General features: G+C 40.1%; 1 pseudogene; it reads left to right on the top strand.

Moving 5' to 3' along the window:
* The first annotated feature begins 4,914 nt into the window (after positions 1 to 4,914).
* On the top strand, positions 4,915 to 16,857 carry LOC121033070 (ferritin light chain-like; annotated as a pseudogene).
* Positions 16,858 to 17,380: the final 523 nt, after the last annotated feature.

The following is a 17,380-nucleotide window of genomic DNA, read 5'->3' as shown; positions in this document are numbered from 1 at the left end:
ACAGAACGTAACTTATTCATCAGTAGACCCTAGTGCCCTAGCTGTGCTCAGTAAGTTTGTTGAGTAAAATTGTGCTAACATGGTGCTTTAAGGTCACAAAACCATATAAGACAGATTATCTGCTGTATTCTATACACATGGAAACCTGAGGCTCTGAGGAGGGATATGTACCTCCCCTGCTCATAGTGTCTTGAGTGACACTCGCTCACCAAGGGCTGGTGCTGGGCTGGACAACTTGGTTAAAAGAGGCTAAGAGTGAAGTGAGTTTGAACCTAGGTTTTACAGAATGCCGAGAGTTAAGAGAGGAACAAGACAGGAAAATGGGATGCTTGTGGACATAAGAGCATGCGGACAGGAAAACAGGATGCTTGGGAGCATGTGGACGTAAACCTAGCAAGGAGAGATCTAGACAATTCCCACAAAACAGAAGAGCTGTTCACATATCCAAGATTTATATTTACTGGCTATTGGATGGAATTGGTCTGAAAATGTTGAGGCTAGGACTCAAGCAGAGGTCATCTCCCTCTAAGTCAAATGCCATTAACATTGTGTTTTATGGTATAAAGCTCTTAGTCTCCTCAATCCATTTTGTGAGCTGTAGATGTCATTCCCGTCCAACATTTAATAGCTACCCTTGTGTAGCTCAAATTTGGAAGGTATCAAGAATATTTACTGAAATAATCTACCTCCATTTTTATGTTAGGAGGAAAAGGGCAGGGGAAGAAGAAAAGATTTAGAGGGTATATGGCTTCAAATACCACGGCTAACAGGGGTTAGCCTTGTGTTCCCTGAAATTCAGGAGGGCAACCTGCTGCTGCCTAGTCTCACCAGGGACAGAGGCTCCTGGTTCTGAAAGAACAGCTGAAGGACTAGCTGCCCAGGTCAGGGGCAACATTCTTTCCAAAAGCCACTGATGCAATGGACAGGAAACTGCCTTCCAGGAAGGGCAAGCTATGGAGAGAGGTGACCCTGTGTCTCCTGGGAGAAGGTAAAAATGATTCACGAGAGGGGAAACCTGAGTAAGTAGGAGACAATGACAATGTTTGGGCCTACTAACAATGCGATTTGGAGGACTTTCTTATGATTCTCGTTTTAGGAGAATAACTTTAAAGTCTTACACTGGCCAACTGCAGACCTGGTACTGTTAGCTAGACCGATTAATGCTACATCTGTTCTAACACAAATAGCCAACAGGCATATTATTTCCACATTCCTAAAGGTTGGTGAATAGCAGTGGAATTAATTCTTGAGGACATATGAAAACATGCTCTTCTCCTATCTGTGGCCCATCGTGGTTTTTTTCTTACAGATGACACACAAACAGAGCTTCGATTTGTAGTCCGTGATTTTGAAAATTGTAACTAAGAGATTTTGGAGTTTCCCTTTATGAATGCTACAAAAACTGTGAAATTCACCAAAACTGTGATCCTGGATTTGATTTAGATAAGCTCCTAATAACAACTATAACAAAGTATTTGTTAACGTTTGTTTTTCCGCGTGGTGTTTACTTCTGAGAGTAGGTTCTCCGTCCAAGTCTAACCCAAATGGGGAAGGGGAGATACAGATATATATATATCTGTTAAGTATTACATTTCATTAGTTACTATATTGTAGAATTGAACGCTATTCAAATAGTAAGAAAAGAAGAGTATCACTGGAATCCTAAACCTTCAGAGAATATAAAAATGAATTAATTTTAGTCCTTGCCCCCAAGAAGTTTATAATCTAGTGGGAGGATAAAACAGTAGGCTCACGTAAGAGAGCTTCAAGAAAATACAATGTGGATTCAAAAGAAAAGGATGGGTTGAGAGATAGAGATTGATGCATTTGAGGTTCCTGAAACATCTTAACAGGAATATATCAAGGCAGCAAAGAGGAATGGAAAGTTGTAGAGTGGCGGACATCTCAGAAGGCAGGAAAGTGTGGGACACTCCCACCCTACTACCCCTGGTTCGGAACACTAATCTGTAAGAACTGCATGACCTCTCTTTTTCTGAAGGAAAAAAAAAAAATATATATATATATATCTATATATATATATATATATATCTATATATATATAGATAGATAGATAGATAGATATAGATATATCTATATATATAGATATATATATAGATATCAATTATTAAAACTGCACCACAGATTTTTTAAATTTTTGTTTTAATCATCACAGCTGTTGATCGCCAATCAGTAAGCAAATTCTTGATGTTATTTATCTGGGCTTAACAATCAAAAGAATCTGCATAAGTCAAGCTAATTTAATAGCTAATGTGAATATGCTGGATCTTCTATTCAGGATTCATTTTGCTATCTGTCAGTTGACCCCAAAGTTGCGGTCTTTGACAACGAATAGACAATGTGTAAGGAGAGTTCAAAATTAGAACTTGTCCCTCAGTCCATGCAAACATGGTGTTGTTACACAAGGCTACTGCCTCAACTTTACCAACAGATGATCCAGCAACCACTCCCCTGAGAATTATCTGGAATGACTATTTGTGAAGTTTCATCACTGAGTGTTCACCTTTCCCTTCCCACTGACATATCTTTCCTTCGGAAATGTGCAGAGAAAAAGTAAGCATAATAAGATACACATGATAATAACCCAGCAGAACTAACTGTAAGCAAGGAGAGGGGTTTCATCTAGTACAAGAGATAGAAGGGCTTTACACTTGAACTCGGACATGATCAAGTGACTACCTTGTATCTCTCTGTGTGTTGCCCTGCTGTAAAATGGGGCTGATTCAACTCACCCAGGTAGGTAATTCAGAGACATGGTAGGAAGATTAATTATTCGGGAATCACTGAGTGCTTTCAATATGAAAAGCACGATGTATGTCACAAACAGAGGGCTGTTGACTTCAGGGGAGACAAGAAACAGCAGGCACAGATGAACTTTTAAAAAACAAAGGCCCTATTCTCATGTAAATACTCAATAATAAAAGCTATGGAAAGAAAGCCACAGGAAATATAAAATATAAACAGAATATTTTCCATGAGGAGTCAGCAGATTTTATCAAGTTAATAAATTATTACAATAGAGTACATAAAATCAAACTCATGCAGAATCAGACCAGAGAATATAACGTGTGGCTGCAGGGATTATCTGGTGGGAAAGATCTCATTGATTTTTGTAGAGCATTGGATCTGGGAGATTTTTAAATTAGGCAAGGATGATGACCCAGTTTGGATGGGAAAAGCTTAGAGGTTCCCTAGGAAGAATACAGCCCAAGAAGAAATCTCTGGAGGTAGTTATTTTTAACTTTTCAGACCTGCTTGACATGAAGAGAATTCTGAAAACGGAATGCAAAAAGTAAACATTTAAAGAACTTTGATATCATTTCTCATTGTTGTGACCCTGGCAAAAACTTTAAAAGAACAGGCAAGGTTTATTTAGAATTAAATAGGGATTTGAGAAAAGTAAAATTGAGTTTGCTTTTTTATATTTATGAGTTTATGAGGGGAAAAAAGTTGGGTGAATTTTCTCTCGGGCTGTGACTTGACCAAGAAATCCTTGTACAAAATAAAGATCATAAGATCATAAGCATCAAATTCAAAACATATTAGAGGTAAGTACTTTTTAGTACTTTAAGTACTGAACTTAAAAATCAGTGGAAATATTACAGGAACACTAAGAACATAAAAAAAAAAATGTATACCAGTTAGCTATTGCCAAAACGATGCTGCATAACAACCATAAAAACTAGTGGCATACAACAATAAGCCCTTGTTCTCATGGTTCTATCAATCGTTTGGTGTGGTTCTGCCTCACGTACGACACTGAATCTGCTCATGTCTCCTGTCTTCCTTGAACCAGTCGGCTGGCCAAGGCGTGCTCACCTCAAGGTTCTAGACTGAAAACTAAAACTTCCATTCTTTTAGCCAATGCAAGGAATATTGACAAGCCCAAAGTCAAGGTGCAGGAAAGTCACTCCATCCACGTCATGAGGATCTAGCAAGGATGTGAATGCAAGGAAGGGTGAAGAGTGAGCCCAAGAATTCCAATCACATTTTGTTCCAAACTTACATATCAAAAAAAGTCTGGAAAAATGGTCCAGAGAGTGAGATCAAGATGGAGATACAGAAACACAAGCTTTCACAACAAAACCTTTGTTATAATAATGATGTTTTTAATTTCCTTTCCATCTATGTGTATATTTTCATAGTATGCATAAGCAAAATATATTATAAATACAACAATTCTAATGGCTGACATTAACTTATTCTCCTCTTACTGATAAAATAATCTAAGAAATTTTTCTTTTTAAATAGTTTTTAAATGACCATGTAATACAGAAAGCTTAGGTTTGAGAAGCATTCCCCACACACTGAAAGTTTCTGATCATGTCATTTCTGCATATAACAAATAAACTTTTTTTTTTTTTTTTAAGTAGGCTCTTTGGTGGTGCTTTAATTCATGACCCAGAGATCAAGACCTTAGTTGAGATCAGGATTCTGACGCTTAACCGACTGAGCCTCCCAGGTGCCCCACAAGTAAACTCTTAATAAAGACATTCTACTAAGTTGCCATCTCTAACCACAGAGGTGAATTCCATCTCCATGAATTTTGGGTAGAATTTCAAACTAATGAGGACTTAAATCAGCAGTCCCAGGATTTCTATACCATCTTCATTGACTCAGTAAATTTATAACAGAACCTCAGTAACCTTAACTATTAAACATACTTTTGAACTCAACTACCCAGAGAGTATTTTCCATCTGCAGTATCAGCTCTCCTGGTGGAAGCTGACCTTTTACCACTACGACTATTTAAAAAAAAAACCTTCTTAAAACGTAACCTTAATCCGGGAGCTCCTGGCGTGCACCTGGCGGTCCGGCGGATCTGTCTACAGTGTTTGGCCAGAACAGACCCAGGGACGTCCCTTCTATCAGCCTCAGGCCACCCTCTAACCTCTTTCCGGTCGCAACCTTCTGAGCCATCTCCTCCGCCACCCTCTGCCTCCGGGACCAGCCAACACCCTATTTGGAGCTTAGCTCCTCATAACCGATCAACGATGAACTCCCAGATTCGTCAGAATTATTCCACGGCGGTGGAGGGCCGCCATCAACCACCTGGTCAACATGCCTCTGCAGGCCTCCTACACCTACCTCTCTCTCGGCTTCTGTTTCAACCAGGACGGCGTTGAGCCGGAGGGCGTGAGCCACTTGTTCCGCCGGTTGGCTGAGAAGCGCGAGCGTGCTGTGCTGAGCGTCTCTTGAAAAGGCAAAAACAGCGCGGCTGCGACGCCCTCCTCCAGGACGTGCAGAAGCCACGGGAAGATGAGTGGGTAAAACCCCGGACGCCATGGAAGCCACGCTGGTTCTGGAGAAGAACCTGAACCACGCCTGTTTGGGTCTGCATACTCCGGGTTCTGCCCGCGCAGACCCCGATCTCTGTGACTTCCTGGAGTTCCACTTCCTGACTTCCTGGGTGAACAAGTGAAACTCACCGAGAAGATGGCGACCTCCTGACTCACCTCGGCGGGCTGGCCGCCTCCAGGCTGAGCTGCACGAGTATCTCTTGGAAAAGCTCACCCGCAAGCACAACTAGGAGCCTCTGGAGCCCAGCAGCCTTGGTGGGGGCCCACTGGCATCCCCCTTTTGCACGGCTTGTGCCTGAGCTTCTCCCTGCAGCCACTAGGCAGCTTTTTAACCACCTTCGAGCCCTCTCCCAAGCCGTAGACCGAATGGAAACAATAAAGGTTTTTGTAGCGAATATATTTATACTAATATATTTACATACATATAAAACTAACCCATCGTGTAGAAATATTGATAATGTTCTGTGTTGGTAAAGAAATAAGCACTATTCTACACTGTTCACTGGGAGTAAATTTATGCAAATTTTTGGAAGGCAGTCTGGCAATGTAGATCAGGTAGTTAACCGATACGTGAAACCATCATACCCTTTGACCCAACAATCCCTCTTCTAGGAATTGATCTAAAGTAATTACGAACAAAAAGAAGAATACGTAAGATGTTCGTTGTTCTATTGTTTATAATAAAAAAAGTAGAACCTACTTAAATTCTCATCAATGGGGAATTTGTTCAAATACCGTGGAATATTAGGTAGCTATGAAAACAAGCAACACTAATCATATTAAAACACTCCAAGATATATTTTGACTGAAAAGTATTAGGTTAAATACCAGAATATTGTGTATAATATATTATATGTAAATGTAAGTGCCTTATGTGTTTATGTATGCATGAAAAGCTATATACCAAACTGTTAATGATTATCTCTAGGAAGAAAGGGTTTTTTGGTGGATTGAGGGGATGGTTACTTTTGATTTTTCTTCTTATACTACATTATTTGATTTATAAAGAATATGTATTACTTTCATTTTTTCAATAAAAAATAGCTTTTTAACTATTTTCACTTTCTGTCTTCAAAAACACCTTTTCAACTCTTTTCACTTTGTCCGCCCTACCACCTCTACATGATAAAACCCCATCAAAATCCCACATGTGCAGAAACCAAAATACTGATTGAGTAAAATGTGTTATTATAAAGTTAATGAAAGTTTAAGGGAGCCGGCGCAGCTAGGTGCCAGTAGTCCTGGGTCAGGTGCTGGGTCCAAATATGGTTTGGATGAGGTCTGGTTTGCCTACCAGTTGCAATGTCTACTCTGGTTTAAACATCAATAGGGGCAACTCTGGGCTCATAGCTGGCCGAGATTTCAAAGGCAGTGCCAACAATCCAGTTATCTCCTTGTTAATTGGTACCCATTTCACAGCCATGGAAATAAGTCTAAGAGAGTACCGAGATGTGGCAACACACTCTTTGCCTCCCTGCTTCCAAAGATGGCGTCGCAAGCTACTCTCCTAGCCAGGCCTCTATCCAAACCCACTGCCACCCTCTTACCTCCAGTATAAGAAACTTAGCCTGCTCCTGTTTGAGAATGGGGCTAAGAACAAGAGCCAATGCCAACCACTCTGACTTTACTTACTGCAGGTGCCTTGTTACAGGCTTTAGCACACATACTGTTAAATCATCAGTCTCTAACCAGATTGCTTTCATGCGTTTTTTCCAGGCTTTCTCTACACCCTTCCCTTCCATATCCTCCCAAGGAGACTTTTTTTCTCCCACTGGCCCTTCAAGAGGCAGTTCAAATGCAGTCCCCTTTATGTGAAGCCATAGAAATTTGCATCCTCAACCCAGAAAACGCTTCATTTTCTTCTGTGATCTTACCCGCTACTTTGTACTTCTATCCATGCACTGTGAACACACTCTCTTGCCCCTGTATTGTGTACATTTCTGCCTTCCCAAAAGGTAGTAAGAGCCTTCAGTAACTCTCTCACCATCATCCTCATGCCTTTTACTTACCCTTTTCTGCCTGCATTATACTTACCCAGCAAAATGTCAACACTGGGTAAGCCAACCACCTGCCTTTTGCACTCCCACACGGAGACTGCAGAAGAATGTAAGTAACAATGCAAAGTGCTGTCACTACTCGCTCCATGTCTCCAACAGTCCCTGGCCTCTGAGTACCGCCCAGGGCTGCCCCTCCCCCACTGCTTACATATAGCAGTTGCTCAAAATCTTCCCACCCTACTCAAGCTGTCTGTGCCCACCAGATTCCTCCTCACCCTCAGCAGGTAATTTGGATTACTATTTTAGAGAGAGACCACTCACGAGGAACTGTCACAGTCTCTTCTCCACTTGCATCTGTCCCCCATCTATGCCTATGTATCCACACTACAGTGGATGCTCTTGGTGCCCCACTCAGATCCCCTTTTGTGGCAGGTATTCTTGTCCTTCAGCTGCTCCAAGGGCTGGTTGTTTAAAATTCACAGCTACTGCCTTCCTTGAAGAATTGCCCTCAGCCAGACAGAGCCCACATGGTCTGGAAGGTTAAGCCCCATTCCTCTGATGAGCAGACCTCAACCAATGAGTGACTGGCACAGGGGGAAAAGGCCAGTCCCGGGCCTCAAGGTGAGTAAGCTGACGTTAGTATCCAGTCAAGATCACACTCTCGCTTAGCCTGCTCCTCCTACCCTCTCATACCTCTCTCATTCCTTCTCCTAAGAGCACCCCTCACCCAAATCATTTGAACAAGAATCCCTGTCTCAGGCTCTGCTCCCAGAGAACCCAACCTAAGACACACCCTGATCCCTATCTCTTTTCCTCCTGTCAGTGTGGAAGAGGTGACTCTCTTCTGTCCAAGGCCAATGTGCTCTGGACCCTGCCCTCTCCTTCCTTATCCCAGACTGTCCTGTTATCCGTTCCTTCTCTTTCCTGGAGCTTCCAATTCTCCCCTCTCCATTGTCTCATTCCCATATGAATATGTTCAAGATCATTCTTTCTTACAACTAAACTATACTAAACAAAAAAACTCCACCAAGCCTTTATCTCCTTTTTAAGGAATCTACAGCCACTGTTTTCACTTTTTTTTTTTTTTTTTTTTACCTCCTAGTGTAGGGTAACTCTCTAAGATAGAGTATCAGAAGAGGAAAAGACATTAGAAGGCAAATGAATTCCACTTCTGACATGTTAAGTCTGCAATGCCTATCATAGTAAACTTAAAATGTCTAATAAGCAATTGATACTGAGGGTTTCAAGAAGTGATGTGATGGTAAGTATTTAACTGGCTCTCGTGCAGACAGGGGGAATGCATGCATATATATGTACATACATTTTATACAATTTACTGATATGGAGGCTGCGTAGTTCCTAATTTACAAATAATAATAGAGCATGTAATACTCTTTAGCATAAATTTCTAATCACCAATCAATTCTTGCAGAATGTTTTTGTTGACTATTGCCCAACTCTTGCAACCCGTGATCGCAGCTGGTGAATGAGTGCACTCAGGGCATAAATATGGCTGTTATTTATGTTGACATTAGGAAGTGAGAGAAAGTGAAACACTGAAAACATGAGTGAAAACTTCTCTTGCTCACCAATGAGATGAGCACTTTTTTTTTTTTTGCTAAATTGGATAATAGTTTTAGACTATTAGAATATTCCTTCAATTCTTTGTGTACTCACAACCTAACAGCTGTAGAGCAACACACTATTAAGCTTAATCTACATTATTAACATTTTCTTGGTGGTTAGACTGAGCCCCTAGGTTAATCTACATTATTAACATTTTCTTGGTCGTTTAAGCCTCGACAATCAACAAAACAATAGACTGAGCCCCTAGGTGCAGCATTTCCTGATGTCCATGGTGGAAACACTCCCACTATAGCCATTTTCAAGGGACCAACATGACATCGCCAAATGAAGAATTGGAAGTGAGGCACTGTAGCACACCATTATCAAGGATTTCCAAAGATACCATAGACATACAAAATCTCAAAAGCATCGATACTAAAAAGTAGCAGGTGAAAGAAAGAGTGGACCTACGCCGGCCGACTCCATCTTCTGTCCTCCACCTTGAGTGACTGTCCCCGACATGCCCCCTTTCCGGGAAAATCGCAGAAACCTCAGACCACGCCTCCTCCCCTTGAGTAACGTCCCGCTCACCCGTTCAAACTTCCCATCAAAACACGCCCGGCGACCTGCGTAACAAGACTCCCACCCTTCCCCAGCCAATTGGCCGAGGCCACGACCCTTCCCCAGCCAATTGGCTGAGGCCACAGCCATTACCTCACCAACTGCCCCAAGACCCCCTATAAAACATTTGTGCTTTTGAAACTCACTCTCTCTCTGGTATCTCACCGCTGCGTCGGTGCAGGTAGGGGATTGAGCTCGAGCTAGCTCGAATAAAGGCTCTTTTGATTTTGCATTAGACTCGGCTCCATGGTGCTCTTTGAAGATCACGAATTCTGGGCATAACAGCAGGAATATTTATTACCTTTATTCTTAATATAACTTAATTGTAAGTTTATGTAATTTTAATAATGGCTGGGTTTAGCAACTGGCTCACAAAATTCTGGAAAAGTTAACAGTTGGCTCTCATGACCTGGTACAAGCCAGCTGCAACACACCATTAGTTTAAAGTGAAGTGGAGTAACGTGGTCGAGGACAGAAAGTCATATATGTAGTAGTCAAACCAGGGATACGGATGGAATTCTCTCAGGGAAAATATATTTAATAAAAAGGTAAGGGGAGGTAGTAAGGATGAAACTCTGGAGGAAACCAAGATTTAAAGGGTAGGCATTAAAAGGTAAGCATGGGAAAAGATGAGAAATAGCTGATAAAGTAGAAATGGAGGCAGCAGAGGGCAGTTAGGCGGTCAAGGATCAGGGAGTGGCCAACAGTATAAATGACACCCAAGAGGCGATCACAAGGAATGAAAATTATCATTTATGGAATCATCTGTCCCTGCATTCAACATTTATTTTAATTGTTTTTGGAGCGCTCTCAAGTGGTTAGAAATCCAGTGTACTAAAGTGGACCTTTCAGTCTTACCTTAGGCTGAGGTCCAAAACCCACTCCAAATAAGGTCCTAGCCCACCTAGAAAGGATTTTGCTAAGGAGGTAGCTAAGGCTTTTTTGCTCGACACGTAATGTAAGAGCACAAAAGGTATAAAGTTACAGTGATGTGAGGATGGAAATTTCTCTGAAGAGAGGTTTTCAAAGGACTGTGAGTGATAACCCCATACATATTCCCCTCACTTAAAGCCCAGGATGCCCTTCGCAACGGCTGTGGGATGAATGTATCACCTGAGGTTCCTGGGGCTTGGGGAACACAGCAGACTGGTGGCTAACTCACTCCAGAAGAAAGGGTACATCTGAAAGGCAGGGAGAAGTGGTCTGCAGCCACGGAGTAGGAGACTATGTTTGAGAAATACTGTCTCTAACAGGAACCTCAGCCCGGGGTATTTATTTGAAACATACCCTGACTAAAAGGGTTCTGCCGGAGACCTAGTCACCCTCTGCAGAAAGGCTGGAGATGTGTGTTTGGATGCAGAGATCACACTTACTGTATAAATTTTTCTTCCCTTAGTTTCTGTGACATAATTTCTCCTGGTTCTCTTACTTCCTGATTTCTCACATTGTCTCCCTAATGCTCTTGATCTCACAAATGCTTATGTCACTGGAGTTCAGTCCTCCTTATATTACATGAACTCCTCAGGTCATCTCATCCACTCCATGGCATCAACACCACCCCTGTGCTTTATGACTCTTGAGTCTCTAGCTCTAGCCCCACCCTGTCTCCTTGGTTCTGTATTTAGATTTGCAATCATCTATTAGCAGCAACACGTTAGTTCAAACTTAAACCCTTCATGGTCTCTCTCAAGTCTTTGTGCATGTTTGGGAGTTTCTTAAAAATGTAAGAATACATTTACCATAAAACCCAGAAATTTCATTCCAAAATATGTATCAAAAAGAAGTGAAAATAAATGGACACATAAAGACTTTGTTAACACACATGCTTATAGCAGCATTATTCATAAGTGCCTAAAACTGGGAACGATGCAAATGGCCATCAACTGATGAATGAAAAAGCAAAATGTGGTATATCCATACAATAGAATACTTACTACTCAACAATCAAAAGAGAGAAAACTACTGATATGCACAACCAGAATGAATCTCAAAATCAACAGGTCAAATGAAAAAAATTAGAAATAACAATAGCATACTATATGACTACAGTTACATGAGATTTCTAGAAAAGGCAAAATTATAGCAAGAGGCAGAACAGTGGTTGCTGGATCAGGGATAAGAACAGACATTATCTACAAATGGGTATGAGAAATATTTTGGAGTAACGGAAGTGTTCTAAAACTGGATTATGTTGATGGCTCCTCAACTGTATGAATTTACCAAAACTCATTGAGCAGTCTACCCCAGACTTCTATTAATATTTCACTGTAAAAGAGAGAGAGAAGACAGATTTAAAAATACTGCTTAAAAAAACTAACCATTGGGGCGCCTGGGTGGCGCAGTTGGTTAAGCATCCGACTTCAGCCAGGTCACGATCTCGCCGTCCGTGAGTTTGAGCCCCGCGTCGGGCTCAGAGCCTGGAGCCTGTTTCCGATTCTGTGTCTCCCTCTCTCTCTGCCCCTCCCCCGTTCATGCTCTGTCTCTCTCTGTCCCAAAAATAAATAAACGTTGGAAAAAAAAAAACCAAAACTAACCATCATCTGAGCTTTCAGCAAATTATAATCTTTGCTGGTGAGGGTTTTTCCTTTGTTTTGATGGCTGCTGACTGATCAGAGTGGTGATTGTTGAAGGTTGGGGTGGCTGTGGCAATTTCTTAAAATAGGACAATTAAGTTTGCCACATCAATTGACTCTTCCTTTCATAAAGGATTTCTTTGTAGCATGTGATGCAATTGATAGCATTTTACCCACAGCAGAACTTCTTTCCAAACTGCAGTCAATCCTCTCAAACCCTGCCACTGCTTTCTCAACTAAGTTTTTTGGAATATTCTAAATCCTTTGTTGTCATTTCAAAGATCTTCACAGCATCTTCACCAGGAGTAGATTTCGTCTTAAGAAATAACTTCTTGTGCTCATTCACAAGAAGCATCTCTTCACTGGTTCAGATTTTATCATGAGATTGTAGCAATTCAGTTACACCTTCAAGCTCTACTTCTAATTCTGGTTCTCTTGCTATTTCCACCACATCTGCGGTGACTTCCTCCACTGAAGTCTTGAACCCCTCAAAGTCATCTGTGAGGGTTGGAATTAACTTCTTCCAAACTCCTGTAAGTGTTGATATTTTGACCTCTTATCATGAATCACGAATGTTCTTAATGGCATCTAGAGTGGTGAACCCTTTCCAGAAGGTTTTCAATTCACTTGCCCAGATCCATCTAAGGAATCATAAATCACTGTCTATGGCATCTATGGCCTTATGAAATATATTTCTTCAATAATAAGACTTGAAAGTCAAAATTACTCCTTGATCCATTGGCTGCAGAACAGATGCTGTGTTAGCAGGAATGAAAACAAGATTAATCTCATTGTAGATCTCCATCAGACCTCTTGGGTGACCAGAGGCATTGTCAATGAGCAGTAATATCTTGAAAGGAATCTTTTATTTTGAGAAGTAGTATACGTAGTATGTGATTTAATGACATAAACATGGAATAAAAATAAAGAAGGAGAATAGGAGGTACCCAGGGATAAGAGGTTGCTATTTTAAAATGGGTGGAAAACAGATTAAAGACCTAAATGTGAAACAGGAAACCATCAAAATCCTAGAGGAGAAAACAGGCAAAAACCTCCTTGACTTCAGCTGCAGCGACTTCTTACTCAATATGTCTCTGAAGTCAAGGGAAATAAAAGCAAAAATGAACCTTTGGGACCTCATCAACATAAAAAGCTTCTGCACTGAAAAGGAAACAATCAACAAAACAAAAAGGAAACCAAAGAATGGGAGAAGATATTTGCAAATAATATATTGGATAAAAGGTTAGTATCCAAAATCCAAAAAGAACTTACAAAACTTAACACCCAAAAAACAAATAGTCCAGTGAAGAAATGGGCAGAAGACATGAATAAATACTTCTCCAAAGAAAACATCCAGATGGCTAACGGACACATGAAAAGATGCTCAACATCACTCATCATCAGAGAAATAGAAATCAAAACCACATTGAGATACCACCTCATACTGGTCAGGGTGGTTAAAATTAACAACTCAGGAAACAACAGATGCTGGCGAGGATGTGGAGAAACAGGCATCCTCTTGCACTATTGGTGGGAATGCAAACTGGTGCAGCCACTCTGGAAAGCAGTGTGGAGGTTCCTCAAAAAATTAAAAATAGAACTACCCTACGACCCAGCAATAGCACTACTAGGAATTTATCCAAAGGATACAGGAGTGCTGATTCATAGGGGCACTTGTACCCCAACGTTTACAGCAGCGCTCTCAACAATAGCCAAATTATGGAAAGAGCCTAAATGTCCATCAACTGATGAATGGATAAAGAAGATGTGGTTTATATATACAATGGAATACTACTTGGCAATGAGAAAGAATGAAATCCTGCCATTTGCAGCAACGTGGGTGGAACCAGAGAGTGTTATGCTAAGTGAAATAAGTCAGTCAGAGAAAGACAGATATCATATGTTTTCACTCATATGTGGAGCTTGAGAAACTTGACAGAAGACCATGGGGGAAGGGAAGGGGAAAAACACTTTCAAATAGAGATGGAGGCACCCATAAGAAACCCTTAAATACAGAGAACCAACTGAGGGTTGATACAGGGAGAGATGGGAAAGTGGGTGATGGGCATTGAGGAGGGCACTTGTTGGTATGAGCACTGGGTGTTGTATGTAAACAATGAATCATGGGAATCTACCCCTGAAACCAAGAGCACACTGTATACACTGTATGTTAGCCAACTTGACCATAAATTATATTTTTAAAAATAGTAACAATAAAATAAAATAAAATGGGTGGAAGAGAAGACCATACTAATAAAGTGACATTGTGTAGCTAAAGAAATGAGTATGGAGTGAGCCATGTGATTATCTGAGGGAAAAGCAAAAGCAAAGGTCCTGAGACAGAAGTGTGATCGGCATGTTCAAGAACAGTAGTGAAGTGAGACATTAAAACAGACTGTAAAGCTAAAACAGTTAAAGTGGTGGGGTTTAAGGCAAGGATAGAACAATGAAACAAGATAAAGAGACCCCCCCCCACAAAGACTCTAATATACAGTAAAGGAAACCGCAAGAATAACAACGTTACATCGTGCAGAGGGGAAAAAAGGAGGGAAGAACTCCAAAATATTAATAATGGTTATTACTAAATAGTAGAGTTATAGACAATTTTAGTTTTCTTCCTTATGAGCTTTTATGTATTTTCTAATTGTTTTAAAATTAGCATGTGTTACTTCAAAACGTATTTTAAGAGGAACGAATTAATCAATAAACGTGTTGGGGAAACTAGTAGCTACTTTTGGAAAAATATTTGAAAAATATTACAAATTAAAGTTACTTGTAAAAAATAAACCTAAACATCATAAAACAACGAAAAAAAGGATTTTTCCAAGCTTTCAAGCAAGAAAATATATTTCCTACACAAACTCAAAATTATATATGTATAAAAGGCCAAAATGAGGGGCGCCTGGGTGGTTCAGTCAGTTAAGTGTCTGGCGTCAGCTCAGGTCATGATCTCACGGTTTGTGGGTTTGAGCCCCGCATCAGGCTCTGTGCTGACAGCTTGGAGCCTGGAGCCTGCTTCGGATTCTGTGTCTCCTTCATCTCTCTGCCTCTCCCCCACTTGTGCTCTGTCTCTCTCTCTCTCTTTCAAAAACAAATAAAATGTAAAAATAATAATATTAATAAATAAATAAATAAAAACAAAAGGCCAAAATCAAAAAACAGACTAGTAAAAAAGTATAACTCACTACATAACTTATTCAAATAGAGTATAAAAGTACAACTTATTACCTGTTGAACTTATCCAAATATATAAGAAGTTGTTTAAAATCATTAAGTAATAAATAAAGGCTTAGATTTTTAAAAAGTAAGGAAATACAAATGGCCAATATTCAATTCAACCGGGCTAATAACTGAAGAAATAAATATTAGAATAAACTGTCATGTTCATCTATGATATTAGCAAAGACTTATCTTTAAAAATGCTAAAAATTGGCAAAATTGGGATAATATATACTCAATCCATTCCAGGAGTGTAACTTAATATAATCTAATGGGAAAGAAAAGTCACAGTATTTACCCAGAGCCTTAGAAAATGTTTATGCCCATTTTGGAATCTATCCTAAAGAAATAATCCCAAATAATAACAGTTTACACTTATATAGTACTTACCATGTGCCAGGCACTACTCTATTAATATGTAATGACATTAGGAAGTTTGAATAATGTATATATTAACTCATTTAATTCTTACAACAACCCTGAAGTAGGTATACTATTATCTCTAGTTTAGGGATGCAGCAGCACCTGCCGCTCAGAGTTTTCATAACTCGTAAGTGAAGGAACCAAGACTCAAAACAAGGCAGTCTGACTCCAAATTCTATGTACTCAACCACTCTGCTATCTTGCCTCTTTAGTGAACAAGCATACATACAAAGATGTTTACCCCAGCAATGATGATAATAGGCATTTTCATAAGGAAAGCCAAATCTTTTACAATAGGACAAATGATTAAGCAAAAGATAGCACAGATAATGTAGTATGCTTTTTTTTTTTTTTTTTTTTTTTTTTTAAGATACGGGTTTTCTATTATGGCTTTTTATTCACTTAATATAGGTTCTAAGAAACTTTAGTCTATTAAGAAAATGAAAAAGATGAAAATAAATGGCGTACTTTTAAAAACATTTATATTGTGGGGCACCTGGGTGGCTGGGTCAGTTGAGCATCCAACTCTTGATTTAGGCTCAGGTCATGATCCCCGGGTCGTGAGATCAAGCTCTGCATCAGGCTCCACACTGAGTGTGGAGCCTGCTTAGGATTCTCTCTTCTCCCTCTGTCCCTCTCCTCCACTCATACTTTCTCTCTCTCTCTCTCAAAAAAAAAAAAAAAAAAAAATTAAAACCGTTTATATTGTAATTCGTGTAGTATATAACACTGTTAATTGTAAGACACATCATTATTTTATGTATTATCAAGAGAGGAAAAAAAAATTTCTATTTTAGTGACACTACAATGTGAACTAAATGGGTCTTAGATTAGATGAAACACAGTATATTCAGTTCAAATGAGGAGGTAGTATTTCTTTTTGAAGATAATTTTATATCTGAGTTTCCAAATATAAGTGATATGATACGGCTTCTTATCCTTTTCAGCCTGAATTTTCATTCATCTTCCTTTGTGGCAAACTTATTGATGTGTCAGCCTGGAGATGAGTGTACAGATCCCACGCATGCTTACCAAGGAGCTCTTGCTATCTCATTTTCACACAAGAGAAGTTATTACTACTAACTAAGCATGCCAGGCCAGAAGCCCATCACCCCTCATGTAAGCCAACTGTCTGCGAGTGGAACTTGGAAATGCAAGAAGCCAGAAAATGTTAATAAAAGAAACAGGTTTAACAGGCAACTTGAACATGGTTGAGTGAATATTATGCAGTAAGGAAAGCCACTTGGAATGTGATGGAATGTTCGGGAGGGTAATGAAGAGAACCGGACAAACCCTGGGAAACAGAAGGAGCATTGTTAAGGCAGAATGGGCATACGGCCGAGGCCAGGAGATGGGAAGAGGAGAGGCCCAAGGAAGCTCACGATGGTAAGGTCATTATATGTATCATATAGTTGGCTACACTGCTGCAGGAGCAAAACAGCATGTTTTCCTAGTAAGTTGCAGAACCCTGTGGTTTCTTCAGGTCCGGGCACAGATCAGAGGATAACAGAGACCGAACTAAAGGAATGCTATCATCAATGCCACTTTTCTTCCATCTGCATTCCCACAAGAATATACTCCTCCAAGGAGACTTTTTTATTATTATTAACAAGGGGAAACAGAAGAAAATCACTGTGCTTACCAATTTGTAACCATTTATAAA

Source organism: Herpailurus yagouaroundi, unplaced genomic scaffold (assembly GCF_014898765.1).
Source record: "Herpailurus yagouaroundi ecotype Mexico unplaced genomic scaffold, PumYag 142, whole genome shotgun sequence".
NCBI classification, from domain to species: domain Eukaryota; kingdom Metazoa; phylum Chordata; class Mammalia; order Carnivora; family Felidae; genus Herpailurus; species Herpailurus yagouaroundi.
This window is presented reverse-complemented; position numbering and strand designations above follow the sequence as displayed.